Genomic DNA, 14,314 nt, shown 5'->3' on the forward strand with positions numbered 1-14,314 from the left:
CCTGCGTGTAATCTCCCTGTGTTCTCTGAGTGTATTTAAGTTGTATTTTCTGTCTTAGTAATTGCTGGTTCGTCTGTGTTGTTTCCCCTTGGTCTCCCTGCGTCTTCCCGTATGTATTTCTCCGGACCTCCCTGCATCCTCGTTCTGGTTTGTCTTCTTAGTTTACCCAGTTTAGGTCTCCAGTTTCATGTTTCGTCACCACCGCTGTTTGTACTTACCCACCACTGTAAATAAACACTCACCTGCACCAGAGCTGCTGCCTTTTTGGTCCTTTCCTACAATCCCACACGGCTTGCCCCGGCAAACCGTGACAGATATATTACAGTTTATTTTATTTGCAGATGATACAAATGTTTTTTGTGCTGGAGAGAATTCACAGCAGCTTTTGGAAATTGTCACACAAGAAATGATTAAACTGAAAACATGGTTTGACAGAAACAAGTTATCACTAAATTTGAATAAAACTACATTTATGTTATTTGGAAATTGAAAAAAAAATGCTGGAACAAAATTGTTGATAAATAATGTTGAAGTAGAGTTTCTCACACAAAACTTCTGGGTGTGATAATAGACAACACAATCTGCTGGAAACCTCACATACAGCAAATACAAGCTAAACTGTAAAGAAGCATCTGTGTACTGAGTAAAGCTAAACATTTTTTGCCTTCCAAATCACTCCGGGTACTTTACTGTTCACTTATACTGCCATATTTGGAATACTGTGAAATACTGAATACTGAAATCTGAGGAAAAATACATACAAAACTTCACTTCAACCATTATGTAAAATTCAGAAAAAAGCCATCAGGATGATTACTAAAGCAGGATTTAGAGACCACACTAATATTATGTTCTTGAAATTAAAAAATGTTGAAGTTTATGAATCTTATAAAATATAAAACTGTAAAAAATTATGTACAAAGCCAGATACAATATGTTACCAGGAAATGTACAGATGATGTTTTTTGACAGAGACTGCGAATTGAGGGGAAAATTAAATCTGAAGACTCTTAAAGCACGGACAAAGGTTAAAACCTTTTGTATTACCATTTGTGGGGTAAAACTGTGGAACAGTTTTCCTGTGGACCTACTGCAATGTTCAAGCATTAGTCAGTTCATAAAGATGTTTCGAAAACTGCTTTTGGGAGAATATGAAACTGATAAAGTTGATGACCCATTGTATGTATAACTATGCTAAATTGCATCAAAATTATATCTATCACTGTAGCTATTTTTATACATTTCCTTCATTCCTTGTTTATAGTGTGGGGTAAGTTATGAAGGAATTAGGGGTAACAGTGAAAAGTATTGTATTGTATTGTATTGTATTGTATCTTTATTTGTTTCAGACATATAAAACAAAAAACAATATATACACACTACATATATTTTCATTTACAGATACGAATATATATGTAGATATACACACACACACGTATGTGTTCAGATAAACAAAAAATATATAATGAAATAAAACAAAATCGTCTGACATAATGTAACAATGTTTGGTCTGAAAAGGAGTAGGAAGAAGTATGAACATACTTATTAATTCCTACCCCTGCTCAACATCTTATTGATCCCACATAATTCACCTAATTCCCATCATCACATACTCCACACGATACACGAGGAGAACCTATATAAACTTGGCTACCGTGACTGATATAATTTGGATATAATTTGATATTTTTATACATACAATGGGTGATCATCTTTATCGGTATCATATTCTTCCAAAATCAGTTTTCGAAGTATTTTCATGAACTTACTAATTCCTGAGCATTGCTGTAGATCTATAGTAAAACTATTCCACAGTTTTACCCCATAAATAGTGACACAAAAGGTTTTAACCTTTGACCGTGCTTTAAGAATCCTTAGATTCAATTTCCCCCTCAATTCATAGTCTCCTTCTCTGTCATAGAACATCCTCTGTATATTTCCTGGTAACATATTGTATCTGGCCTTGTACATAATTTTTGCAGTTTTATATTTTATAAGATCCATAAACTTCAGTATTTTTAATTTCAAAAACATGATGTTAGTATGGTCTCTAAATCCTGCTTTATTAATCATCCTGATTGCTTTTTTTTGAATTTTACATATTGGTTGAAGTGCAGTTTTATATGTGTTTCCCCAAATTTCCACACAGTATTCCAAATATGGCAATATAAGTGAACAATAAAGTACCCGGAGTGATTTGGAAGGCAAAAAATATTTAACTTTACTCAGTACGGAGATGCTTCTTGACAGTTTGGCTTGTATATGCTTTATGTGAGGTTTCCAGCAGATTTTGTTATCTATTATCACACCCAGAAATTTTGTATCCGAAACTTGCTCTATTTCAACATTGTTTACTAATAATTTTGCTCCTGCATCTTTTTTACAATTTCCGAATAACATAAATGTAGTTTTTTCCAAATTTAATGATAGCTTATTTCTATCAAACCATGTTTTCAGTTTAATCATTTCTTGTGTGACAATTTCCAAAAGCTGATGTAAGTTCTCTCCAGCACAAAAAATATTTGTATCATCTGCAAATAGAATAAACTGTAGTATATCTGATGTTCTGCATATATCATTGATATAGAGGATAAACAGCTTTGGTCCCAATACTGACCCCTGCGGAACTCCACAAACAATGTCCATACACTCTGATTGATATTCCCCAATTTTCACAAATTGCTGCCTGTCTCTCAAATAACTCTTTACCCATTCTAACACCACTCCTCTAATGCCGTAGTACTCCAGTTTATCAAGTAATATGTCATGATTAATTGTGTCAAAAGCTTTTTTTAGGTCAATGAATACACTAACTATACATTGTCTTTTATCTATATTGTTGGTGATATTTTCGATCAGTTCCATTAATGCCAATGATGTTGATCTATTTGATCTGAAACCATACTGACTATCCATTATTATTTTGTGTTTATCTATAAATTTGTCAAGTCTATTACTAAAGACTTTTTCCAGTATTTTTGAAAATTGAGAAAGTAGAGAGACAGGCCTATAATTTGTGAATTGGTGTCTGTCACCATTTTTAAACAGTGGTGTTACTTTAGCTGTTTTCATTTGTTTTGGGAATGCACCAGTTTGTAAGGACAAATTGCAAATGTGTGTTAAGGGTTTGGAAATGCCCTCTATCACTCTCTTAACGATTTCCATATCAATGTCGTCAGAGTCTGTAGAGTTTTTTGTTTGTGATTTCCCAACAATATCAATGATTTCCATTTCTTCCACCACCGTTAAGAACATTGAATGAGGATTGCGGTCAATGAGTCTAGTTTCTTTCTCTACAGAATCTGTTATATCAGGAATTGTTTCAGCCAAGTCTGGCCCAACACTTACAAAGAATTTATTGAACTCATTTACCACATCTCTCATATTAGTAATATTTCTATCATTATTTGCGAAATACGAAGGATAGTCTGCCTGCCCCGAGCCCTTTTTGATGATGGTATTTAATGTTTTCCAGATCCCTTTAATATTATTTTTATTCATAATCAGTAATTTTTCATAGTATTCCTTTTTACATGACCTTAAAATACTCGTTAATTTATTTTTATATTTCTTGTATTTATTTTCAGCTTCTGTGCTTCTGTTCATTATAAATTCTCTGTATAAGGTATTTTTCTTCTTACATGCATTTTGCAATCCTTTTGTAATCCATGGGCACTCTGCATATTTTTGTTTTTTACTATATTTCTTTACTGGGCAATGACTATTATATAACAGTTTAAATTTTCCTAAAAAAATCTCATAAGCTTTATCAATATTTTTTTCCTTATACAGCATCTCCCATTCTTGCTTGAGTAAATCACTTTTGAATGCGTTTATTGACTCTTCTGTTCTCACTCGTTTGTATTTTATTGTGTTTTGCTGTTTAACCTTCCTGTAATTGCTGTTATACACTATAAAAACAGGTAGATGATCACTGATGTCATTAATTAGGAGACCACTTATGGTTCTATTTTCTATTTCATTAGTAAATATATTGTCTATTAGGGTTGCCGACTGTGCTGTAATCCTGCTGGGCTTAGTGATCACTGGAAAAAGTCCCAAGCTATACATTGTATTAATAAATTCCTCTGTCGCTCTCTGCTTGTTTGGATTTAGTAGATCTATGTTAAAATCCCCACAAATGAACATGACTTTTTGATTTGTCCTAATGAATGTTTTATCTACCCACTCCTTAAAAATTTCAATATTAGAACCTGGTGTTCTATATATACAGCTTACAATGACATTTTTCTCTTTTCCCATACTAATTTCTATTGTTACACACTCTAATATATTATCTACCGCCACCGTCATTTTTTCTACCATCTTGTATTTTAAATTTTTATCCACAAACAAGGCCACACCACCGCCATTCTTATTCTTTCTATTTGTAAGATTTAATTCATATCCATCTATTACAAAGTCCTCTCCTTTCTGTTTATTAATCCATGTTTCAGATACTGCAATCACACTGAATGGATGTGTAAATTTGCTTAAATATTCCCTTATTTTGTGAAAATTTGCATATAAACTTCTACTATTAAAGTGGATTATAGATATTTTGCCGTCGACCTTGACAGTTTTGTTGAATTGTTCTTCAGTAGTAAATAAAGTACCTGGAGCGAAAATAAAGTGGGATTCAATAGAATGTTGAGCATGGGGTAGGGATTAATAAGTATGTATATACTTCTTCCTACTCCATTTCAGACTTAATAATTGTAATTTGATATCATTTAGACTTTGTTTTATTTTATTTATTTTCTTTCTCTTTGTTTTGTCTGAGCATATACGTGTGTATTTACATATATATTCATATTTGTACATGTAAATGCAAATATGTGTATTTCTATATATTGGTTTTTCTGTATATGTCTGAAATAAAGATACAATACAATACTAATACATTATTACCAGTTTTCTCCTTGTGCAGGTCCATGGACAGGTGATTTTCCAGTGTCTGATGATGAACTGCCTCTATGTGGTTAAGAGACTAAAATGATGTTGTACATGTTTCTTATCTGTCACAAATAGTTCTTTAACTTCTTTAACGACTGAGCCTTTGCTTTGGATTTGATAACTAAAGTCTCCATCCTAAAATGGATGGATTAGATTGAAATCTCTGATTATTCACTCTGAGTCATTCTTCGACACTACAATAGGTCATCCAACTAATTTGCAAATGTTTGCAAAGGTTTGCAAATGTAGAAAGAGTTGATGACATTTGCAGGCAGCATGTTCAATTAATATTAATTACAAGGCATGCATGCATGACATCATGACTGGGAGCTGAGCCTCCTCTAAAGGTTTGAACCTAGAATTGCCCCAGAACTCACACATAAGATTTAGACAGATATTAGATTTGTGGTGGATAGAGTCATTTTTGTCTGTATAATGTGCCTTCCAGTGAACACTTTTGTTTAAGATTAAGTTCTCAGTCTAAAAGCAAGTTTTCTGTTTTGAATGATTTAAATTAGAAAAGCTTTTAAATAAATATTCCCAACCTCAGAAAAAATTCTTTTTTGCACATTCAAAACATGTGGCACATTTAGGAATAGCTAGCAAGCTAATAAATAACTGGTTTTTCAGACATTTTTAGAAAAATTGGGATTAGTGGAACATGATGGAGTTTATGTGGATCAGATTTTTCTAATAACCATTCTGAGCTTCAAAGTTCTTGCTTCTGGCAAATACGTCTGTATGTGTGTGCGCGGCGGCAAGTGTGCATTGTGAGGACATGGCTGGTTTTGCACCTTCTAGCTCACACACCTGGTCACAATCACGCAACTTCTTCTGATGATCCTGTCCAGGCAGCTTCATAAGAAAGTAGCAGAAGATCAGATATCACCGAGTGAAACACTTAGTGAAGCCTGGCTTCTATTCTTGTTGCTGTGAAAACTGTTTGCTAAGAAATTCTTACCTGTCTGTCCCTGTGACCAGGTTTGTGTGGAGATTGCCTGACATGGAGTAGTGAGGTGATTCTACTTTGGATTTGGGAATGTGTGGATTCTGTCTGAATTTTGTGGAAGCCTCAAGGAGAGTGGACTGGTAGTGTTGACCCTTTTGACCTGTGTTCATCATCTACCATGTTAGCACCGTTGCCTCACAGCAAGAAGGTCCTGAGTTCAGTTCCACCATCAGTCTTTCTGTGTGGAGTTTGCATGTTCTCCGCATGATGGCGTGGATTCGCTCCAGGTACTCCAGCTTTCTCCAGTAGTCCAAAGACATACAGTTAGTGGGGATAGGTTAATTGGAAACTCTAAATTGCCCATAGGTGTGAATGTGAGTGCAAATGGTTGTCTATGTGTTACCCTGCAACAGACTGGCGACCTGTCCAGGGTGTACCCTGTCTTTCGCCTCAAGACAGCTGGGATAGGCTCCAGCCTCCCTGCGACCGTGATAAGGATTAGCGGCAGAGAATGGATGAATGGATGGTTTTAATCAAGTTAAGAACAACATTCAGATGTGGAAGGAGGAGAGCCGGCACTACATTTAGACTTCCGTCATCAGTCACACTGTCAAGATCTGCCATTTAGCAACAGCGAAGAACAGGAAGTTCAGCTTATTTTGTTCAGTACTGTTTGTTTGTTTCTTTAGTTGGTTGGTTGATTTTTTTTTTACAACAATAATTGTCACTTAAATATAGAAATGCCAGAATACAGATACTTTAGACAACCACTGTCTTTGATGGGAAGTAATGCAGTGCCCTCTGCTGGGCAAACAAAATCAGTACAGTTTTGTTAAACTTTTTTTTTGTGTAAACTCAATTTAAAAAAAAATCTATTTAAAGATTTCATTAATGGTAATATCATTGTTTTTTTGTATTTAGAATCTCCACCAGTCATGATATTTTTACTGCAGTATTCAAACAACTACAGCTTTCTTTTTGCAGATCCATCGGTTCTTCTCATTACAGCTCACTGATTTAAATCCTTCGTCTTGTACAGAGATTGCACAGTGACCATCAGAAGGAGGCTGGTCGATCCAGGAGCTGAGGAAAACAACAAAGTTTTCTCAGTACCTTTTCTTCTTCATTAATAACAACAGGTAAATCTGAAATCTTTCCTGTGCAGTTTTCTTGAGCTTCTTCCCAGGTTTTCCATTGATCACGGACAGCATCATTAATTGCATAGCAGCTGGACTCAACATGATCCCATCCATTCTGACAAGGCTTACATGTTCTGTCTGCAAGGATAGAGCTCAGTTAATAAACATCACTGCATATTTCTGTTAAATTTGGTATTTTTGTACATGATATATTTGGAACATACGGTTATTTTCTTTGGGACAGTAGGCATCAATGCTCCACTGAGCTCGACTAATATTGAGCTTGTTCCATGATATGTCACATATTTGTTCTGTTAGATTTTCCTTCTCTGTCTCCAGCCCCTTATTCTGAGCCTCCAACTGCTCATTTTTCTCTCTAAGGCTGTGGTTTTCTGCAGTCAGGTTCATCACCTGTTTTTCTAACAGAGTAGAGTCTCATGTTAGGTCGCATCATACATGTTTTTTTTTTTTAATGGATTGTCTTAAAAAACACTGCATTCACTGTTATTATAGAATATTGCTTATTATTGTATCTCAAATCACATATACACAGATTTTGTGTGTGTTGCATCTTTTTTTTGTGGAAGGTTGACTCTAAAGATAAAAAACTAATCACAAAAATATTACATGTAGTCAAAATTGTATTCATTAAAATGTATCTTTTGCATTTTTCTCTTCTGTAATTAGTTTTTTCCAGAAATGACATTTTTTCCTTTTACAAATACTAACAGAAATTAGTTTAAGTATGACTGTTAATTTGTAAAAAAAAAAAAAAAAAAAAAAGGCTTTAAAATCTGTCTGAGCTCTAAATTGAGTGTATGTATTGACTGATCTTTTTCATACTTACGGTATACTGTGACTGCTATGATGCCCAACACCAAAATGACACAAAATGTGCCCAAACAACAGGCCAACTGCTGATAGTGATGACGTCTACTGCCTGATCTGTTGTCAATCGAGACGTCTACAGGACAGAAATATATTGCTTTACTTACTTTACATTCATTGCTTGAATGAATGAATGTCATTATTGTTTATTGGTTATTAAAAGTTGCATACATTTCCAGAGAAAAAAATCTGAAAAAATAAGTATTTTATTTAATCTTGCACTGCTCAAGCCTCATATCGGCTCTAAAATGCACATGTACACACTGTTTTTTAAAGTAAATAATTTTCTGCCAATAAATAATCCAGTTTTAAACAGATATTTCTATAAATGGTAAATGGTAAAATTCAATGTGTGGTTAAAAAGTAAGAGAAAAATTAATACAGAAAACTCCTTTACAGTGGTCGGTCACTCATTTGTCGCGGGATTTATGTTCTAAAAATAACCCGCGATAAGTGAAATCATGGTAGGTGAAACCAAGTAGTCAGCTTTATTTTTTACAATTACTATAGGTGTTTTATGGCTGTAAAATGCCTCACTACACACTACATACTCAGACAGGCATGGACATTTTTACACTTTTCTCTCTTGTTTAACCTCCTAAGACCCGAACTCTTCCACGGCATGCATTTTTGATTTCTCTTGGCCATATTGGGGCCCGATGAATGTAAAAACAAAGTTTTACCAGATTTTTTTTTTACCTTTTTGATAGAACAGTAGCAGTATAATGTCCTCGTAAGTGGATATCAGGCCCTTGTAGAGCAAAATTGAGTATTTTGGTATAAATAACCCAAAATGTGATGTCCACATATATGGACGCCAGGTCGTAGGAGGTTAAACATTCTCAAATTTCAAACTGGTAGAAAAATAAGTCCAGTAGCCTATTATAGAGTGAAACCAAAGGCAGCCGCAGCTGCCTTTGACGGTGCAAACCATTTTGTTAACATTGTTGTGTTTGCTGGAGAGAAAACTTACAAACATATAGTACAGCACTTCAGAGTCACATTGCTAGCGATCGAAGATTTATGTAAATTTGACAAGCTGAACGCATTCTGTACTGTATAAGGCCTGCTCTCCCCTGTCTTTTACAATGAAAGCCTTTATAGAGTGTACTCTCGTACCAACCCTTATGAACATGAAGGATAATAGCATGAAAACACACTGTAAATGAATTTAGAAGCTGATTAGTACTCATTACCACATCTTGTAGTAAGTTTTAAAAAATCTTTGCAGTGTTAGACATGATTACAGGTGGATTTGTGATTTCTTTTTATTACTCACTGTTTGTGTCAGGAGTTTGTTCCGTTGCTTTATGTTTCACTTTCACATCATCATAAATGGTTTCCTCCTCTTTTTTAACTGAAAGGTTTAAAGATTTATTAGTATTCACAAATATAGGACTTTATAGTGCCTATTTAGTAGTTCTTTTAACTTTCTTTTATTCATTAATACAACAAAAAAGATAAATGCAGCAGATGTCCATGTAGATATGTGTATAAATATACATTACCAGCCATTTAATGATCTTTCTTTATTTTCACGATTATTTACATTGTAGATTCTAACTGAAGGAATGCACCTATGAATGAACACAGATGGAATTATCTAGTAAACAAAAAAGTGTGAAATAACTCAAAACATGTTTAATATCCTTGATTCTTTAAAATATCCACCCTTTGCTTTGATTACTGCTTTGCAGAGTCGTGCCATTCTCTCAATGAGCTTCATGAGGTCGTCACCTGAAGTGGATTTCCAACAGTCTTGAAGGAGTTCCCAGAGATGCTGAGCAATTATTGGCCCTCTTGCTTCACTCTGCGGTCCATCTCATCCAGAACCATCTCGGCTGGGTTTAGGTCAGATGACTCTGGAGGCCAGGCCAACTGGTGCAGCACTCCATCACTCTCCTTCTTGGTGAAATATTCCTTACACAGCCTGGAGGTGTGTTTGGGGTCATTGTTCTGTTGAAAAATAAATGATGCTCCAACTAAACGTGAACCAGATGTGATGTCATGTAGCTACAGGATGCTGTGATAGCCATGCTGGTCCAGTGTGCCTTCAGTTTTGATTAAATCTCCAACAGTGTCACCAACAAAGCACAACCTTAATTTGGACTCACCAGACCAAAGCACAGGTTTCCACTGGTCTAATGTCCATTCCTTGTGTTTCTATTTGACTATAAAGGCCTGATTTGCACAGTTTCCTTGAACAGTTAATGTACAGATGTGTCTGCTACTGGAACTCTGGGTGGCATTTATCTGGGCTCTAATCTGAGGTGCTGTTAACTTGCTGGCTATAAACCAGCCTTAATAGTCAAGAGAGGTGATTCTTGGTCTTCGTGTGAGCCAGTTTCAACCGATGGTTGATGGTTTTTGCAACTGCAATTGGGGACACACTCAAAGTTTGAGCAGTTTTCAGGACTGATTGACCTTCAGTTCTTAAAATACAAATAAACCCTGATAAAGCACACCAGTGAAGGGGAAACTATCTCAGGGGATCATGAAGCTCATTGAGAGAAGGCCAAGGGTTTACAGCACAGTCAACAAAGCAAAGAGCAGCTACTTTGAGAATCTAAAATATATGATTTGTTTAGAGTCATTTATCAATTTTTTCTTTGCTTCATAATTCCATATATCTTACTTTACATACTTGATTTCTTCAGCATGAATAACAATGTATAAAGTAGTAAAAATAATGAAAAACCATTAAATGAAAACGTGCGTTCAAACCTTTGACTGATAGTAATTAATAAATCATTCTTCAGTTCTGGCTCCAACATTTATTTCTGTTTAATTTCTTTTTTTTTTCAACCAACCTTGGACAAGTTCCCAACTAGTCCACAGCCCGTCCAGCATAGCTCACATCAGTTATTGTATCTTGAAGTGGTAGGTGGTGAAATATTGAACCTTTATTTTGCAGTCAAATTCCTTCTAATGCTTTTTTATTATTTGGATGTAATAGTTCTTTGCTCAGTGTAGCTGTAGTAAAAGTATCTGTAGTTAAACATCATGCAAATGCAGCTAGTCTGCATGGGATAAGTAGTTAAAGAAATGGATGGATAGATGAAATAATACTGTAAATTCCAGTGGATTAGAACTGGTTCACAGAGGACACACTCATTCTTAATGGTTCATCGTCTTTCAACAAAGTGTGACTTTTACACTTTTTATTTATTTATTTAATTAAATACATTTTTCTTTACATTTTCTCCCATCCATTTAGGAAGTGGGGAGGGGTTGTGGTTGTGGACACGGTCCAAGCAGATACCCCGACCTCCCCCTCATCAGCCACCACCACAACCAGGATGCATCAAAGTCAGATGTCCAAGCTATCAGTTTAGGTCGTTTGGGCATCTGAATGAATCCCCTCAATATTCTGGTGGGATAGTTAGCTTAACATCTAACTTGGACCTGATTTCTACAAGTTTTTTTTCTAACCTCTATTACTGCAGAAAACACCAGTAAAAAACATCCGTATTGTGTAAATTTGCAGTGTTGGCTTTATCTTTTCTTCTTGCAGTATATTTGAAAAACTTAACTTACCTTGTGATCGGGATAGTTTCTTGGTGTTGAATGTGACTGAGGCATAGTTAACTTCTTCGTCTGCCATCCTTACAGTCTTGTTGAGATTTAAGCGATTATAGACAGAGAGATACTACCGCGTTACAGCCACAGAGCAAGTTGTTTCTTAACTCTGTCACACCCATCTCATTTAGCAACTTCTGCTTTTGGCTGACAAAGTAAGCTGTCCATGTCTTTCACTTTATTACACTTTATTAGGTACACCTTGCTAGTACCAGGTTCTTCATGGCGTAGATTCAACAAGGAGCTGGAAACATGACTCACAGATATTGGTTCATACCAGCATGATAGCATCGGCAGCACAATTGCTGCAGATTTGATGGTATTTAATGAATGCATAAGATCGGTTTGATATCAGGTGCTTTGGTTCCTTTGTGAGTGGAAAGTTCCAAAATATTCTGAAAATGAGAAAATGGGCCGTATTTAAAGATTGGAAAACAAGCAACTAGAAAAAACATGTAAACTGAAAAAAATGAGAAAAATGTCCTTTGGAGGTATTTTTCACAGAGTAATGTTTCAGTTGATTATATTCAGCTTCTGATTTTGTCCACATGACATGAGGCACCATTGGCCTATCTAGATCTTTATAAATATAAAGCTCTAGGTGTGTACATGAGAAAGTCTGTGAATCAATAACAACTGATAGCTTTTTACATCTAAAAAATACCAAACATATTATAGTTGATACTAACAAAATAAACAAAAAGATATATACAAAACTAAAATGGATATAAATATATAAAACTAACCAAAACAAATAATTCACTCTGAAAATTAACTGAAAAACACTGAACACAAACTGGAAAAACAACATATGTAAAACAGACAACATGAGACTCATTTCATAAGCTGGACTTCCCGTTCCTCACTGCAGCTCTGTGACTGACGTTGACAGGGTGCTTTGTTAATGACGTCCAAATGTAGTGGCCAACTCTTCCTCTACCTCATCTTGATCAAACATGTTACAACAGCTATGAATTTATGAATAGAAGAGCCTCATTTTTAACTTTTAATCTTCATTGTCAGTAGATTCCAGAGGTGGGACCAAGTCATTGTTTTGCAAGTCTCAAGTAAGTCTCAAGTCTTTATCCTCAAGTCTCAAGTCAAGTCTCAAGTAATGTCAGGCAAGTCAGAGTCGAGTCTCAAGTCACTGGTGTAAAAGTCCGAGTCAAGTCACAAGTCTGAAACTTTGAATTTCAAGTCCTTTCGAGTCTTTAAAAAAAAACAAAACGAAAAAATAATGTTGCAGTTATGCTAAATGTAAATATTAGACCATGTAATTTTAAAATCTGTGTTTTTCTCAACACATGACAAAATAGTGAACTTAGAAAATATACACAAATTGTGAAATTGCACGTCTTTAAAATGCAGCTCAATTAAACTTAGCTCCAAGAATAATTTTCACCGACAGTTCTGAGATAAGCTGCATGTTATTCTTGGATGCGGTTGTAGGACCGGCTTTAAAATCGCATGACAAAAATATCATACACATTAAAAAAAACTGTATCACCAACATAGCCTGGAAAACATTTGCTAGTTAGATGAAGTCAGCTATCTCATCTTAGCATATTTATATGCATATTTATAATCATACGGTTCTTGGAGTGAGTGCATACACTCATGAAGTTTAGTAACTTCCGGTCACTGCAACAAGCCCAGGTACAGTTTACCGCCGGATGGGTACAGGACCTTGAAATGCACCGTGTAGAACGAAAGACCATCGTACGTATCATAAGTTTACCAGTCTCACAAATCGTCTTCATAAATATACATTCCTTAACCGTTTATTAATATAACCTTTGAGCTCAACGGTAATTAATTAGTAGTGGAAATAATTTCTGGTAGCATCACAGAAATGTAGCAGTGACAACAATATTGTATGCTGTAATCGTACTGGGCGATTAGTGATACAAAAAACCTGTTTTATCCTGTGAATAAAAGTATATGTTTTTGTCAATGTACCATAATAACAGAGGAGAAACGCAATATTGTGTCAGGACAATTCATTATTTATGCACAATAAATAAAGGAGCGACAATTTCTGTTCAGCGCCAGACTTGCTTGTAACCTATATCACCAATTATGTTATGAAAATGACGTATTAACTACTAAAAAACACTGACCTTCGTGTAAATGCTTGGAGCAGACTAACCTGTGAGCTGGAGTGTTCTGGGACGTTATATTTGATCTTTGAATGGCTGCAATCCAGGCCATCCGTCGCATCTTTGTTACTTCGGAAACATGGCTTGAACAATTTCTCTTCAACGACGTAATCCGATAACAACCGATCTCTTTACCCGTCGGCTTCCCGTGGCTGTCATGCGACCGGCTATTGCAGTTAATAATACAACAGCTTCTTGACATTTTTGTGTTTCTTTTTATCGCTGTATAACTGATTTTAATTGAAAGCCTGCGTGCGCTAGTACCGCTTGCCACGAGTTCCCAGAATCCTTTGCGGTTCTACCCGTGAATGACGTCACATTTTCAATCTCTATATAATATGCATGTTAAATTTTATATTTGGGGTAAAATATCAAGTCTTTTCAAGTAAACCGGTTCAAGTCCAATTCAAGTCCCAAGTCATTGGTGTAAAAGTCCAAGTCAAGTCACAAGTCTTAGAACATTTTTTCAAGTCAAGTCTAAAGTCATAAAATTAATGACTCGAGTCTGACTCGAGTCCAAGTCATGTGACTCGAGTCCACACCTCTGGTAGATTCAAATTGCGTATGTCTATGTGAAATCATCGATTTAGATTTTAGATTCATACATCCAACCGTTTTTCTTCTTAAAGGTACAATGTGGAAAA

At 35.4% G+C, this 14,314-nt stretch overlaps 1 pseudogene across 1 annotated transcript; it reads right to left on the reverse strand.

Moving 5' to 3' along the window:
• Window positions 1–6,467: 6,467 nt before the first annotated feature.
• Window positions 6,468–11,560, reverse strand: LOC146563905 (uncharacterized; annotated as a pseudogene). The gene is made up of 5 exons (XR_014894285.1): window positions 11,470–11,560; window positions 9,212–9,289; window positions 7,892–8,008; window positions 7,269–7,463; window positions 6,468–7,182 (listed from the first exon to the last, which is right to left on the reverse strand). The product of XR_014894285.1 is annotated as an uncharacterized LOC146563905 (transcript).
• Window positions 11,561–14,314: the final 2,754 nt, after the last annotated feature.

Source organism: Mchenga conophoros, linkage group LG11, assembly GCF_057382185.1.
Source record: "Mchenga conophoros isolate Kocher_MC1m ecotype Shallow Benthic linkage group LG11, M_conophoros_male_GT1.1, whole genome shotgun sequence".
NCBI classification, from domain to species: domain Eukaryota; kingdom Metazoa; phylum Chordata; class Actinopteri; order Cichliformes; family Cichlidae; genus Mchenga; species Mchenga conophoros.